At 41.6% G+C, this 14,212-nt stretch overlaps 1 long non-coding RNA gene across 1 annotated transcript; it reads left to right on the top strand.

Moving 5' to 3' along the window:
* Window positions 1-312: 312 nt before the first annotated feature.
* LOC141372570 (uncharacterized) lies at window positions 313-3,117 on the top strand. The gene is made up of 3 exons (XR_012377853.1): window positions 313-1,092; window positions 2,749-2,910; window positions 3,001-3,117. It is a non-coding gene; the product is annotated as an uncharacterized lncRNA (long non-coding RNA).
* The last annotated feature ends 11,095 nt before the right edge of the window (window positions 3,118-14,212 follow it).

Genomic DNA, 14,212 nt, shown 5'->3' with positions numbered 1-14,212 from the left:
GTTTTGCTCCAGATAGACAGCTCACTGGGGGAAGGGGGGGAAGGAGTGTGTGTGTGGGGGGAGCTGTCCTCATTGGGCCCCTGTGGGTTTGGTTGCTGTCCCTCCATCTGCACCTGAAATGCAGGGTGCAGGGGGGTGGGTGGATGGGGTTGGCGGGGAGCTGGGCCTTTCTTCCTCTGCCCCGTAGGGGCAAGACTACTGTTTGTCAACACTGCCCCCTTTGTCCCTTCACCAAGACCAAGGGCATTCTGAGCCTTCTCTATGTTAGGAACACTGTGCTTGATTCTTAATACGAGTTAGCTTTTAAATCCTTTCAACAGCCTCATGCTGAAGCCACAGTTACCACTCAGATTTTTCACAGTTAAGGAAACTAAGGCACAGAAGGTTTAATGGCACACTTCTATAGCCCTTATTCTACACCAGGCCCTGTTCTAGGCATGTTAGGTGGGTCATACATTTAATCTTCATGATAGCCCTGTGAAGTTAGGAAAAATTACCCAGTGCTTGGAAACAAGACCAAAGTTGGGATTCACATTCTCTTGAGATCATACTCAACATTGTCTAGCAAGCCCACCGTGTCAGGCAGAACGTCGGCTCCCCGAAGGTGTCCACATCCTAATCCCCGAATACTGTGAATTTATGATGTCACGTGGTAAAAGAGACTTTGCAGATGTAATTAAGGCCATAGAATTTCAGATAGGGATATCCTACTGGATTGTCTGAGAGGGCACGATCTAATCACTGGAGGCTTTAATAATAAAAGCAGAGACCCTTCTCCAGCTGTTGTCAGTTTGAGAGACACAGCAGAAGAGGAGTTGGAGACATCTGAGGGACTTGACCTGTGTTGCTAGAGAGGGCCACATGGAAAGCAGAAGGACCACAGCCCCTGGCTGACAGCCAGCAAGGAAGTCAGCCTCCGTCCTATTCTCTACCTAATGGAGCTTGGAAGTGGAGTCTCCCCACAGCTCCCCAGTGAGAGCCCAGCTGCCTGACACCTTGACTTTGGCCTTGGGAAACCTGGAGCAAAGTGGAGCAAATGGAGCAAACCGAGAGACCAATTGAGCTCAGCCAGACTTACAGACTTACAGAACCGTGAGATAATAAGTTTGTGTTGTTTTATTTTTTAATTTTAATTTTTATATATTTTTTTATTTTTTAAGATTTTATTTATTTGAGAGAGAGGGAGAGCACAAGTAGGGGGAGGGGCAGAGGGAGAAGCAGACTCCCCACTAAGCAGGGAGCCCAGTGCAGGCTTGATCCCAGGATCCCGGGATCACGACCTGAGCCGAAGGCAGATGCTTAACCCACCAGGTCACCCAGGAGCCCCTGTGTTGTTTTAGCCACTAACATTGTAGTACTTTGTTTTGACACCCATAGGAAGCTAACACTGCCACCCAAGAATTCTTTAGGGTGCTGCTATCCCCTATAGCATTGAGCTATGATGGAAATGCTCTATTCTACCCTCTCCCACACAGCAGCCCCTAGCTACATCTGGCTATTGAGCACTGAAAAATGTGATTACTGAGATATTGAATTTTTAATTTTATTTATTTTTAATTAAATTTGTATTTAAGTAGCCAGATGAGGCTAGTGGCTACCATATTTGATGGTGTGGCTCTAGGGGGTATCTTCATCTCACATTTATTGTTACTTAGGGTCCAGACTCTTCAAATCACTTGTCAATGTGTAGGTTTTGTCTGGTAGAGATGTATAGTGGACAAGATAACTCCAAACGTTATGGATTTATTGCCTATAGGATATTAACCAGCTTTACAGCTAAAATCTAATGGTCTTATTTTGATATAATTTCTTTAGTGTCTATAAAATCTCAATCCCTCAGATGTTCCTTGAACCATTTTTACAACCTGTTGGTTCCCTACTTAATAATGAGTTAGAAAAAGCTTTGAAGCTATGCACCCTACGTTTGTGTTATGTTTTTTTTTTAACGTCTTGAAAATGATGCTATTATTAGATACTGTATTATCCTCATTTTACAGATGGTGAAACTGAGACACAAAGGTGTAGGTAATTTGTCCAAGGTGCCCTAGCTAATGAGAATTACAGCCAGTATAACTCCAGAGGCCACACTCTTAACTAGCACAAGAAAATGTCTTGGCTTATTTGAACATTGATCCAAAAACACAACATCAGAGCCTCCTGAAACTTGTTTAGGGGAGCCCTGATAACAATGAATATTGACAAGGCAGAAAGATGTCTAGCTGTGTGGGGTGACAGGAAGCCCCAGGGGCTGGCAGACACACATATGAAAACCATGCCAAGGAAGGGCTGAGGTTACTTCCTGGTGGCCATTTTTCTTGATTCCTAGGGTTATTATTTTTGCTTGGTGTTTGTTGATGAAGGTGTATAGAGAAGATGCCAGAACTTTCAGAAAGTGACCTAGCTAGTTTCCTATTTCAGATATGTCTAGTAAGGTGTCCACTTACAGAGTCACACTCATCAACTGTTGGAAAAAAGGATTCCCTCCCCCATTGTGATAATGTCATAGTAAATATGAGTTTTATTTCTCTGGGAGGTGGCAGATCTATGTAAGGTCTATAAGATCTGTTGCTGTAGGCCTGTGGCAGGAGGCTCCACCTGCAGCAAAGGGGGCATTCTCCTCTCCCCACACTTGGTCTGGTGTTGGGTTTCCCCCAAACTAACCAAGGCTGCTTTCAAGCCAGGATTTCTGGGAGACATTTGGATGTCTCTTGCTTCCTCTTGGAGTTCCTAATTAATTATTCTTTTTAGGGAAGGCCACCGTGAAACTGACTTCACCTCAAAAGAAGAATGGATTTGTGAAGAATATGGACTTACACCCATTTTTGTAAAGATTTAAAAGATGGAAAATCTTTTATCATAAACAAATGATATCAATGATTCTAGCTACTACTTTTGAGCTTATACTATGTAGTAAGCATGTGATTCTCATTTCATATACATTATCTCAGTTACTCCACCCCAACACCCAAGAAATTAACTCGTTTTTGTCCCATTCAGTAGGTGCTGGAACAGACCGGCAGAGACTGGCATGATGACAGAAGCAGGATGCACCTCTGGATCTGTATGACCCAAAGCCTGTGCTATTCTGAGTATTCGAAAACAAAATAAAGCTTAATATCTTCCATTAGATGATATCTAACACATTGTCTGAGTTTGTTGGTGCTTCATAAATATTTGCTGAACAAGTGAGTGCTTAGTGATTAGAAAAAAAATGTATACAACAATTCTTTCTTTCATTATTCCACAAATATCTATTGGGTATCTGCTATGTGCTGGGTGCATAACACTACGTGCTATGGTGCAAAGAACCAGGGATATAACATGAAAAAAGATACCATCATGGGAATGCAAAATGGTACAACCATTTTGGAAGACAGTTTAGTTCAAAACTAAACATACTCTTACTATATAATCCAGCAATCGTGCTCATTGGTATTTACCCAAAAGTGTTGAAAACTTATGTCCACACATAAACCTGCACACAGATATTTAGAGCAGCTTGATTTATAATTACCCAAACCTGAAAGAACCAAGATATTCTTCAGTAGGTGAATGGATAAATAAACTTAAGTACATCCAGACAATGGAGTATTATTTAGCGTTAAAAAGATATGAGCTACCAAGCCATCAAAAGACATGGAGGAAACCTAAGTGCATATTGCTAAATGAAAGAAGCCAGTCTGTATGACTCCAACTATGTGACTTTCTGGAAAAGGCAAAACTATGGAATTAATAAAAAAAATTAGCAGTTGTCAGGGGTTGGGGGGAGGGAAGTATGAACAGATGGAGCATGGAGGTTTTAAGGGCAGTGAAATTTCTCTGCATGGTAGTGGTGTAATGGTGAATACATGTCTTTATGCAAACCTACAGCACATACATCAAACACCAGGAGTGAACCCTAAGGTAAACTACAGACTTTGGGTGATTACAATGTGTTAGTGTAGGTTTATCAATGGTAACATACGTACTATTCTGGTGGGGATGTTGGTAATGGGGAAGGCTCTGCATGTGTGGGGTCAGAAGGGCATATGGGAAATCTCTGTACCTTTCTCTTAATTTAGTTGTAAATCAAAAACTGCTCTACAAAAATGAAGTATTAAAAAAAAAAAAAAGACACCTAAGGAGTTCATTGAGCGTCAGGCTAGGGTATTGAGAGCTTATCATTTCTACTTGTCAATGATGAGAGATCTCACTGTGATATCATTGTTTCATGGAAGGCTGAAAAAGACAATTTTCAGTGGACTAATACACTGAAGAGATTTTTCTCCACTGTTTTATTTAATAGTTTACAATATCTTGATTACATTTATGGCTTGTGACTTTTGGGGAATGCAGACTTTTTTTTTAACTGTCTACCTCTAGTAGGGTTTTGAAGGTTTTTATTCAAAAGGAAAGATTTCAGAACTACCTAAAGAGATGTGGCATTTTATCCTCAGGTCCAGGAACCACATCATGGAATCCAAGGAATTCTAGGAAGCTGGTGTGTCCTTTATCACAAGAGCAGGCTGGGTTGGGTATCAGAGAGACTTGGGATAGAAACTTGGCTCTGCCATTTATCAAATAGTGAGCATTAAGATGGTGATTAACATAACATAGTAAAATAAAATAAAAAAAAGATGTTATTTACTTTTTTTGAGTGTCAACTTTCTAATCTGTGAAATGCATTCCTTTCAGGGTTACTGTGGAGAGTCAATGACAATATATGGAAAAGAACATGGCACTGTTTAAGCTCCGTGTAAGTGCTCCATCAGTCGTAACGATGATGATTGTTACTTTTATTACCACTTTGCTCTTCATCTCCAGTCTCAAAGTTAACACTGTGCTTCCCAGACGTTAACATGCCCACGAATAGCCAGGGATCTTGTTAAAATGCACTGTCTGATTCAGTAGGTCTGGAGCAGGGAACATGGGGCTGCATTTCTAGCCAGTTCCCAGGGGGATGCCAGAAGCATCAAGTCTCTAATGAATCTTTAGGAATTAAAGTGACAAAGGGTCACCTTACATATGGTGCAAGTTCCACCATTTTCTTTTCCTTTGCTGGAGGAGATGAAAATATGATACTTGGGATGGAAACCAGAACTGAAATATCATGATTTTGTTGTTTTCTCAGACTAAGCTACAAACAACATGAAACATTTATGGGCCAATTTTCTGTCTTGCCAAGCTAAATCTTTGGCATTTTGCTGTTAGAAAGAAACCTTTCTCCATCGTGTAGAGTATCAAAACATTAGTTTCTCCTTATGCCCCCTGTGAGCCAACTCCCCACAACCTCTTACCGTCTTGAAGCCGGTGGCTTCTGACAAATGCCTATCAGACCAACTCATTTTGGACTGGGAGGCTACCTTGCTGATACCCATTTTCTTTTCTTTTTTTAAGAAAAATATTTTATTTATTTGACAGTGAGATATATATAGAGAGAAAGCACAAGCAGGGGGAGCAGCAGAGGGAGAGGGAGAGGCAAGCTCCCCGCTGAGCAGGGAGCCTGATGCGGGACTCAATCCCAGGACCCTGGGATCATGACCTGAGCCGAACGCAAACACTCAACCTTCTGAACCACCCAGGCGCCCTGATACCCATTCTCAATCTAAATATGCCATTCTATTTCTGGTAAAAATGCTTTTCAGAGGAAAATGAAAATTACAATGGGAAATGGTGAGTGGCATGGGAAAAAAGCCATTTTGAGTAATTCCTCTCATAACTGAGGTAATTTTGACAAACTCGGACATTGTAGAATTTCCACACATCCTCTCCACCAACAACAGGTGAAGAAAAGAGTATTTTTTACAAGGCAATGGTCTGTGCTCCTGTCCCCTTTCTAGCCCATAGTGATGACGGTGAGCTTCATGGCAATCAAGCTTACTGCCCTCCAGAAACATAGGTTTTATTCCACCCCTGGTGAACAATTAGAAGTTTTATGGCTTAAGCTGGGAGCAGGGTAGAGTCAGGCCTGGGGAGTTGACCATGGTTATTTAATCATAACTTTGGTTTTGGTTTTTACATTGATGAAAAATACACACTGCATCCTCTGTCCCAGAACAAATTGATCAATAACTTAGGTTTCAAATAGACATAGCAGATTTCTTGTTCTCTCCTGTTTCATATTGGGGACAGCTACAAAATGATTTTTCCTCTTAGAATATTGGGTTACCCTGTGATTACAGCTTGATTGAGGGGTTGGTTCTCTTATAGTGGCGAAGGGCCTTTTGTGATGCTGGGGTGTGTGTATGTGTAGGTGTGCACCTGTCACACCCCACATGCTACTCTACTGGGTTCCTAGGGCTGAAGGCACACTTCAGTGATGTCAGCTTTCAGGATGCTTATGTGGAGATTCATCTTTTAGAACAAAGTATCATGCATAAAGTTGCTTGTCTTCACAACAGAATGAGTGGTGTGATCGAGGGCTTTGGAAAAAGATGGACCTGAGTTTGAATCCCAGGTGTACTACTGCTGTGTTGCACATGACAGGGCTAGGGTGAAGCAAGGGAGGCTCCTAGGATGTAAATTTAAGGTGGCACTCACACTCTGGTGGTGGCCCTGCACTTGTACAAGCTTGAGAGTGAGTGCCTCCTTAAATTCTGTACTTAGGTGCCTCTCTTTCCCCACCCTAGTCTGGCCCTTGTATGTGACCATGGACAGGCCACTCACTTCATTGAGATGTTCCCTCATCTATAAAACTCAGAACTGTCTCATGGGATTGCCATCCTAAATAAAAGGATGTTGATAAACTTCTTGACATGGTGCCTGGAACTAAGAAAGACCAAAAAATGGTAGCTATGTTTAGTTTTGATTCGCCCATTAATTGGGCATCTCGACTACACCCCCTTTTAGGATAGCTGGAGTTAATCCCTTTGTCCTTTGGAAGCAAACAAAAATCGAGGAATATTTAAAAAAGTCTTCACTTAGGACATTATGTCTTTCAAATTTGTTTTAAATCTCTTTTTACATAATTCAGTTCTTCACAGTTGAAGTATAAAGTGTTGCACCAGCAGAACGAGGAACTGAAATTTGAGTGTATCTAGTTACATGCAGGGCAGAGCTGGGGGCTCCCCTGAGAGCGAGCACTTCATTCTGGGGAGACGGAATGTCTCACCCACAGAGTGAAGTACCCAGTGATTTGGGCTGTATGCCTGAAGCCCCTGCTCACCGCCTGGTCCAGTATGGAGCCACAAGGCTCAGATCTTGCTGCTCCGTCACTGGGATCACTCACTTAGCACACACTCAGAGCAGCTTAAATTTCAACTTGCAAGAGCTTGTACTTGCCCTGCTCTGTCTTCTCCCAGCTTGGTTTTTCTGTTGGGAGGCTGACTAAGGCATTCATTGTCAGGATGGAGGGGAATCTGTTAGAATACTGGCGTGGTAAGATGAGAAACTCTGAGGGACTTGATTCTCCCAATGGATATTGCCATGTTGCTTTGAAGAAAAAAGCAAGAACCTTGTGCTTTTAAAAAATTGCCATGTTTTTACACAGTTAATGAGATGAAGACCAGGCACTACAGATTCTACGCGATCCCTTCCCCCTTCTTTTGAATATTGCTTCCAACTTGGTTGCTAAGGGGTAATGATAATAATTGAGTTATAGTCTTGACTTCTGGTTCCATTTGAATGTCTTTTTAAAAATTTTAATTCCAGTGGTAATTAACATATGGCGTTATATTAGTTTCAGGTATATAATATAGTGATTCAACAATTCTTTATATTACTCAGTGCTCATCATGATAACTGTACTCTTAATCCCCTTCACCTGTTTCACCCATCCCCCACCCACCTCTCCTCTGGTAACCATCAGTTTGTTCTCTAGAGTTAAGAGTCTGATTTTTGGTTTGTCTCTCTCTCTTTTTTTTTTTTTTTGTTTTGCTTCTTAAAATCCACATATGAGTGAAATCATATGGCACTTGTCTTTCTCTGACTGGCTTATTTCGCTTAGCATAATACCCTCTAGCTCCATCCATGTTGTTGCAAACGGCAAGATTTCATTCTCTTTTATGGCTGAGTAATATCCCATTGTGTATATATACCACATCTTCTTTATCCTTTCATGAATTGATAAACACATTGCTTCCATAATTTGGTTATTGTAAACAATGCTGCAACAAACATAGGGGTGCTCACATCCCCTTGAATTAGTGTTTTCATATTTTTCGCGTAAATACCCAACAGTGCGATTACTGGATCATAGGATAGTTTTATTTTTAATTTTTCAAAGAACCTCTATACTGTCTTTTTGCAGTGGCTGCCCCACTTTGCATTCCCACCAACAGTGCAAGGGGGTTCCTTTTTCTCCACATCCTCACCAGCACTTGTTTCTTGTGTTTTTGATTTTAGCCATCCTGACAGGTGTGAGGTGATACCTCATGGTGGTTTTGATTTGCATTCCCCTGATGATTAGTTATGTTGAGCATCTTTTTGTGTGTCTATTGGTCATCTGGATATCTTCTTTTTTTTTTAAAGATTGTATTTATTTATTTATTTATTTGAGAAAGAGAGCGAGGAAGTGAGCACACGGGCGGGGACAGGGGCAGAGGGAAAGGGAGAAGCCGTCTCTCTGATGAGCATGGAACCTCAGCTGAGCACAGAGCCTGATGCAGGGCTCGATCCCAGGACCCTGAGATCATGACCTGAGCTGAAGGCAGACGCTTAACCAGCTAAGCCACCCAGGTGCCCCTGGATGTCTTTTTCAGAGGAATGTCTGTTCATGTCTTTTGCCCATTGTTTAATTAATTATTTGGTTTTCTAGTGTTGAGTTGTATAAGTTATTTATCTATTTTGGATACTAACCCTTTATTGGATATATCATTTGCAAACATCTTCTCCCATTCACTAGGTTGTCTTTTAGTTTTGTTGGCTGTTTCCTTTGCTGTGAAGAAGCTTTTAATTTTGATTTAATCCCATCCCAATAGTTTATTTTTACTTTTGTTTCCCTTGCCTCAGGAGACATATCTAGAAAAATGTTACAACGGCCAACGTCAGAGAAATTACTGCCTGTGTTCTCTTCTAGGATTTTCATGGTTTCAGGTCTCACATTTAGGTCCTTAATCCATTTTGAGTTTATTTTTGTATATGGTGTAAGAAAGCGGTCCAGTTTCATTCTTTTGCATGTTGCTGTCCTGTTTTCCCAACACTATTTAAGAGACTGTCTTTTTCCCATTTTTTTTTAACCCCCAGGGGAAGAAACTTCTTTGACCTGGAGAAACTTAGAAGCTGGCTTGATAGATGAGGCCTGTGTGAGTTGAGTAGGATCTAAAGAAATGCACAATGAATATATAAAGACTTGGGAGGTTGTGGGGCATAAGCTAACACTCCTACAGAAAAAAGTCCATCTGACTTAGAAGATTTAGGTGGCTGGCTTAACTGAGATCTTTAAATGGTTTGGACTTGGATTGCAGGAGGGGCAGATGAGCTCCCAGACAGGGAAAGTTGTAGTAGGAAAGAGCTCTTGGCAGGGTTGAGAGTGAGGAATGCAGTGGTCATTTATTACTGTTAAAATAGGAAATAAATGGTATGTAATTTCAAAATACATAAATTGGACTGACCTGTTTTGAATGTTACTAAATTAAAAGAATATGATAGATTTATCTATACTAAATGCTTATTTAATTCTAGACTAAATATAAACTTATTCTCCCACTGTTGAAAGAGCTTCTGGCTCATCTGAAAATACAGGTGGAATTTTCAGCTAGGTATGAGAATAATATAGTGCAAAGAGCAATGGACATTCAGCTGGCATTGAAGAAAAGCTGGAGGACACCTGGGGTGTGTAATTTACACACGTCATTTAATTGATTACTTATCTGTCAAATATTTGACTGCACCTGGCACAGGGGACACAAAGAGGAACAAGATGGAGGCCTTTCTCTAAGACTGTCTTAGTCAAGCGGGGTAGAGAGACTCATAAACAGACCAATGTGATTTTAAGTGTGTGGTGGGAAAACCCACACTTCCCCCTATGTTTCTCCTTTCTGCTGACACCACGACCACACCCGCAACACTTCTGACACCTGATGTGGGGGTTTTCCCCACCAAACTGGGTGCCCTACAATTCACTTCATTCTGACACTATCTGGAGAGCGTCAGATCCCACAGGCTAAACGTGTCAGATCCCATAAGACCTCTCCCACTTCAGACACCAGTCCCCAGTCCAGCTGGTCACCTGTGCTTCTGACTCATTAGCTATAAATCAGAGATTCTCACTAACCCCTCCTTGGGTTCAGTTAATTTGCTAAAGGGGCTCATGGAACTCAGGAAAAACACTTTACCTACTGTTTATGTTTATTATTAAAGGCTATGATAAAGGATACGGATGAACACACCAATGGAAGAGATGCATAGGACAAGGTAAGTGGGAAGGGCACGGAGCTCCCATGCTTTCTCCTGGCATGCCGCTCACCCCACACCTCCACGTGTTCTCCAGTCTGGAAGCTCTCCCAGTCCCATCCTTTTGGGATTTTTATGGAGGCTTCATCACACAGGTATGATCAATTATTAACTTCTATTTCTAGTCCTTCTCCCCTTGCTGGAGGATGGGAGTGGGGCTTCTAATCATGGCTTGGTCTTGTTGGTGACCAGCCCCCACCCAGGAGCCCACCAAGAGTCACCTCATTTGAACAAAAGACACTCCTATCTCTCAAGAAATTCCAAGGGATTTAGGAATTACGAAGGTTTTAGGAACTCTGTGCCAGGAATGGGGAACAGAGACCAATACATACATTTTCTGTGATCTCACAAAGTGGGTTGTCAGCAATATGAAGGGTATATTATGGAAATATAACCTCCTCTAATGCTCCCATCAATCAGTTCCATGCAGGTAAATGTTACTATCCCCATTTTACAGATGAGGCTCAGAGAGAGCTGGGAACCATCCAAGGCTACTTTGGCAGTCAGTCACAACTGGGAACTAACACTGAACACAGCAGGGGCTCATTTGAACCCTCACGAAAGGCATGGATTCAGGCCTAGCTAGGTAATTAGCAAGCCAAGATAGCTCAAGCACACCATTTCCACCTGTGTAGCCAGAGGAGCTGAGATGTGATAGTATATAAGGCTCCTTCCTTAGGAGGAGACATGGGGATGACTTGCCTGTCTTCTTCACATTTGACCTCCATTTAGCACTGCTACTAGGGAAACATAAGGATCAACCCTCATACTATACAGACAGTTTCTCTCTGCTCAAACACCTGGTAGGTATGTCTCATAAATTGCCTCATGGAATATGCAAAGACAGTTGCCTTTGGTGAGGGGTCCAGTCCAGGCTCATTCATTTTCTTGCCTTGCTCTACTGTTATGTATATTGGAGATAAAAATCCCTGATTCTGGAAGTTTAAACTTTTTATGAATTAAAGGTTTATAACCTAATGTTTCTCTTTTCTACATTCTGTCCTTTTTTTGGCTAAAGGTTTGCCCTTCTTGGGAGCTTTTGTTTTAGAATATGGTATCTTTGAGCCTTGAGAAATGGGGCTTTTATATGAAATAGCAGAATATGCCACAAGGGGCTCAGGCCAATGGATCAGACTTTTCCCTTAGGACTCAGGTTGTAATTGGGGGTATAAAGTAATTGTAATAAGGTGTCAGAAAATATTTCACAAATAAGTACAACAAACTTAACCCACTGAATTACAGAAAGTTTAAATCAGATCCCTGAAATGACACTAATTCTGTGTTCTAGCTGAAAGCTAAACTTGTGCAAATCTTTGCACGAAGGCGGTCCCAACTGGCAGGAACTTGAAACATAACCGAATCCGCTGACCTAACCAAGAAATACAACAGGCTGCTTATTGGGACCATTTGAAAGGAGACTATATAATCATTTTCTGATCTCTCTGATACATATTTCTACAAATAACACTAGGGACAAATGAAAGCTGTTTTATGGTTCATAAGGAATCAACTCCATGAAACATGAGTTTCACATGGGGCTGGTGTACACATGTCTGAATCCCTGTAGAATCTTTAAAAATAAGCATACACTTCCCTGGGATTATCAGAAGCCTCTGATCTGCTCTGTGTTTGGTGCCCCTTCCTTTCTCCATCCACTCACAGAAGACAAAGACGGCCAAAGAAAATCGAGCCAATTCCGCATTCTACCCTTATTCCTTCTCTCTGATTAAACATATTTTGCTAAGTATGCCCCTCTCCTTTTTCGGTTTGGCCAGGATGGACCTGAAATGAAAATGCCAACTCATTTGAAAGGGAAAGTAGGGCCGTAAATGGTAGTGTGGTGTTGTGGAAAGGATGGGAGTGGCTTTGCATTTGTGCCTGCCCTAAAATCTTAGTTCCTTTGTCTTCTCGTCATGGGGTCCTCTGCATGTTACAGAGTATGTCTGTGCCTCCGTTTCCACATCTGCTCATTGGGAAGGATAAAAACTAGTTGGTAGGGTTGATGTGAGAATTAGAGTGTGGTGAACCATATAATCATGAGTTATTTTTTTCAGTTGTCCCATTCTGAAAGTTCTGAGTGTTATCTATAGTAAAAAATGGTAGAAGGAGAGGGCAAGAGGCAGAAATGTTGGAAAATGGGCACATAGTAGGATTAGGCTTCCTGGCCCTCTTGTGGCTATGGATGACCTGGGGTTGTGAGTGAAAGAGACATATATACCGTCTGGGCTGGAATATTCAATTGTTATGTAAGGCCCCCACTATGTTCTCTTACTCCGAGGTAGGAGCTGCTCCATTAGCCTGGTCTCCAGGGTGGCCTGTTGAGCAAAACCCTCTGCTGATTCTTGATGAATATGCAGTGTGATAAAAAAATGTATCTTTGTTGCTTTAGTAGTTTTGATGTTGGTGGTTATTATATCAGAACCTAGCTTATTCTGACTGATATGGCCCCTCTTCAGATTACTGATTTTTTCTTTTGTGAAATTCACACATCTTCACAGTAAGACCATAGTCATCATCTTTCAAGTTTCTGCTTCAAAATTCTACAGTTACTATTTGGAACAGTAGCATGTGACATGCCCAAGAGAGCTCTTCTTTTTTTTTTTTTTTTAAATTTTTATTGTTATGTTAATCACCATATATTACATCATTAGTTTTTGATGCAGTGTTCCATGATTCATTGTTTGTTCATAACACCCAGTGCTCCATGCAGAACGTGCCCTCCTCAACACCCATCACCAGGCCAACCCATCCCCCTACCCCCCTCCCCTCTAGAACCCTCAGTTTGCCTTCCAGAGTCCATCATCTCTCATGGTTCGTCTCCCCCTCTGACATACTCCCCTTTTCTTCCTCTCCTGCTATCTTCTTCTTTTCCTTTTTTCTTAAAATATGTTGCGTTATTTGTTTCAGAAGTACAGATCTGTGATTCAACAGTCTTGCACAATTCACAGCGCTCACCGTAGCACATACCCTCCCCAATGTCTATCACCCAGCCACCCCATCCCTCCCACCCCCAACCACTCCAGTAACACTCAGTTTGTTTCCTGAGATTAAGAATTCCTCATATCAATGAGGTCATATGATACATGTCTTTCTCTGATTGACTTATTTCACTCAGCATAACACCCTCCAGGTCCATCCACGTCCTTGCAAATGGCAAGATCTCATTCCTTTTGATGGCTGCATAATATTCCATTGTGTATATATACCACACCTTCTTTATCCATTCATCTGTCGATGGGCATCTTGGCTCTTTCCACAGATTGGCTATTGTGGACATTGCTGCTATAAACATTGGGGTACACGTACCCCTTCGGGTCCCTACATTTGTATCTTTGTGGTAAATACCCAGTAGTGCAATTGCTGGATCGAACGGTAGCTCTAATTTCAACTGTTTGAGGAACCTCCATACTGTTTTCCAGAGGGGTTGCACCAGCTTGCATTCCCACCAACAGTGTAGGAGGGTTCCCCTTTCTCCACATCCCCGCCAACATCTGTCATTCCCTGACTTGTTAATTTTAGCCATTCTGACTGGTGTGAGGTGGTATCTCATTGAGGTTTTGATTTGGATTTCCCTGATGCCGAGCGATGTTGAGCACTTTTTCATGTGCCTGTTGGCCATTTGGATGTCTTCTTTGGAGAAATGTCTGTTCATGTCTTCTGCCCATTTCTTGATTGGATTATTTGTTCTTTGGGTGTTGAGTTTGATAAGTTCTTTATAGATTTTGGATATTAGCCCTTTATCTGATATGTCATTTGCAAATATTTTCTCCCATTCTGTCGGTTGTCTTTTGGTTTTGTGGACTGTTTCTTTTGCTGTGCAAAAGCTTTTTATCTTGATGAA

The sequence above is a fragment of the Callorhinus ursinus genome, unplaced genomic scaffold (assembly GCF_003265705.2).
Source record: "Callorhinus ursinus isolate GAN/ISIS: 27379988/994484 unplaced genomic scaffold, GSC_fseal_2.0 scaffold4, whole genome shotgun sequence".
Taxonomy (NCBI): domain Eukaryota; kingdom Metazoa; phylum Chordata; class Mammalia; order Carnivora; family Otariidae; genus Callorhinus; species Callorhinus ursinus.
This window is presented reverse-complemented; position numbering and strand designations above follow the sequence as displayed.